Source organism: Rhinatrema bivittatum, chromosome 2, assembly GCF_901001135.1.
Source record: "Rhinatrema bivittatum chromosome 2, aRhiBiv1.1, whole genome shotgun sequence".
Taxonomy (NCBI): Eukaryota; Metazoa; Chordata; class Amphibia; order Gymnophiona; family Rhinatrematidae; genus Rhinatrema; species Rhinatrema bivittatum.
In genome coordinates this window covers 71,165,769-71,168,801 of record NC_042616.1, presented here as the reverse complement: position 1 = coordinate 71,168,801, position 3,033 = coordinate 71,165,769, and positions in this window count along the sequence as shown.

The window sequence follows — 3,033 nt, the reverse complement described above, 5'->3', positions numbered from 1 at the left end:
CAATTTCTAACATCAACCTAGACTTAGGAAAATTTAATAAACGTAAGTTATGTGATCTCATATCATTTTCTATTGTTTCCATTCTAGTGTGTAGTATTAAATTGTCTTTTATGAAAGTCACATTGGTGGCTTGAATATTTTTAATTACAGGATTTAAATTTAACAATGTTTCAGTTTTTTCAGTTCTGTTGTCCAAGTCCATCAGTTTTTCCCTCGTTTCTTCAGAAAAAGTATGTATTTTAGACAACGTCCCTGAAACCTTTTTATCCAAGCTCATCATTAGTTTCCACAGATCCAACATTGAAACATTCTCAGGCTCCAATATATTTTCTTCCACAATTGTATCAAACTCAAGCACCTTTGGACATGGAACTATGTTCCTGTCTATGGTCTCACCAACTATTTTTTTTATGCGTGACACACCTATTAACCAAGTACCTATTAAAATGGCTTTTGCGGTGTGGGTACTAAAATGTACATGGACACAGCTCCTATGCAAATGCCTGGTTGAATACTTACAAATATGAGTTGCAGTATACAAGTTACAGGCAAAGGTTTTACTGTATACTCATGATTTATATACGATAGGACAGAAAATATTTGGTGTGAGATCATGTGGTTTTGTTGAGGCTCATTTTATAGCTGTAATCATGTCTCTCTCTCTCTATAAAAATTTATTACCTGCAAGGGTCGCTCATACTGGCAATCATACTCCAAAAAGCCATATTTGTGTTATCTCTTGCCAAAATGTACTGACTGATTTGTTCCCACGATCCTACTGATTGTTGTACCTAAATAACTTAAGGCAAATATAATAAATTAATTGGAGGGGGGCACACTGTATTTCTATGCGTTTTAGTCAGGTAAAATATATTTACTGATTTGACACCTTTCTGACCATTGCCTAGCTTCTGTAGGTAAAAGCAACATGTTGTGTACTTTTACTTATTGAGAGAACTGCCTGCAGAGACAGTAGCAGTTAAGCTAGCTGCCACGGAAAGTTACACTGCATCTGTACTTTCAGCCAAGGAAAGTAATGTTCAAGGGTACCAGAGTGAAGTCTATGGATGTACACACCTTCTTCCTCTCCCTTTAAACAGGCTCTTACACTAGTCATGTTTTGGGGGGGGGGGGGGGGGGGTGGTGGTAATAAAAGCTGCAATCAATTTGTTAAGCATTAAGATCTTGCAATAAGAGTTAAATACATTAAGCTGAGCAACCCCCCTCTCTGGTTTTTAAGTGACTTCTCACTAGAAAGGCATTGGTGGCCACTTCCAAATCCATACCAAAAGTCTAAGCAAGAAAAAAAAAAAAAAGAGCAGTGGTATATGGCACCTCAAGAAAATAAATCTGATCAGTTTAGACTGGGTAGTATCCTGTTCTCCAAGGATTTTACAGGAGTAAAATGATCTACTTTCATTTACGCTAGTCACCAATGGAAACCCCTAGAGCAGGAGTTCCCCAGCCTTTCAGGCAACACAAGTCTCCTTTTTCAAATTCAAAAAACATTTCTTCTTTAATTTGTGTATGCCAGAATACAAAATGCTATCCACTCCAGATCTGATTTGAATATGGAGGGAGAGCAATTTCCAAAGCTATTTAAAAATTGCCCTTCTAATTGAAGGTCGAGGCCATTGCACGTTGCAATCTATCTGCAATGGGGAAGAGGGATGCAAGTTCAAAAAAGTTCCGGGTTAGCAACAGGGTATGACCTGGCAGAAAATCTGCACCAGTACCTGCAGAACTGCAGTTAAATATTCCATGGGAAACTGCCTGTCGAGTTTCCTTTTTAAAACTCAGCTCAGCAGGAGAAAGCAAGTACTTTTATTCCTGCATACATTTCATCTGCTTTGAAACAAATGCAAGTACATGCATGACAGTATGTACAAGGATTTCAACATTAACATCTCTGTATGAATGTTCCCACACACAGATAAGAGTACACATGCTATTCACAGTGTATTTTTACCTTCAATGATGGGAATATCAATTTTCAAAAGGGCCTTTTCACAGGAGTAAACATGTGTTTACCCACATACCCTCCCTGAAAATAGACTCCCTTTTAGGCTGCTGGTCTTTTATACTTTTTAGGACTCTTACAAAAAAAAAACAGAAAATGAGTCACAATCATTTAGATTTTAGAAAAAGCAAAACATAGCCTGCTTTTCAAAGAAAGCTTTTGGTGTTCCCCTAAGCTTGTGTGTTGAATGTTACATCCATACCTGGCTGTTGTCTTGCCGGTCCTCTTTACCTTCTTGGAGCTCTATCCCTCCCTCTCCAGTATGATTCCTGGGGCTCTTTTCCTTCTCTCCCTGGTAGTCTGCCATCCACTCACTCCCCTTAACCAGGTCACTCAGGGATTCCTGTCTCATTCCTTCTGTCCTCAGTTTTTCCATTCATACTGTCAACCCCCATCACATTTCCTCCTCTTTGAGTCATTCTATTCACTTTTTGATACAGCTCTCCTCTCCGTCAGCCACTGGCAGAACACATGGCAGCAGTAGTAGTAAACTATTCTCACCACTGTGATATTTCAGCCGTCCTAAGTGTGCTGCAGAGGCTGCAAAGGTTCTGACAGCCACAGTTGCCACCCTTCCCCCCCATTGAAATGTAGTAGTGGGGGGGTGTAAGAATATCAAGAGCTGCAATTGAATCCTATCTTCTGCACCTCTGCTAAATAAGCAACAGAGCAGGTTGAGGCTTCTAATGATGCGAACAGTTCTTCTGTCCTTTCTCCTCCTCGGATGTAGCAATGTGAGGTGAAGTTTAAGGCCATAATAGCCCCCATGTTCACGCTCCTGGCCAGCTCAACTAATGACAGGAAGCAGCAGACTACTCATTTTCACCCTAGCTAAACTTCTAGAGGACGCCAGGATGAGAACCTCTGACCTAGAGGAAACAATCAGAAATCAAAACAAAAGCATCCAAACAGGAAGACGGACATTGGTAATGAGCAGCAACCTAATTTTATCATGATTCCCCCCCCTAGCAATTTTGCGCAAAAGAGAGAAAAAAAACCCCCCACACAAAAAG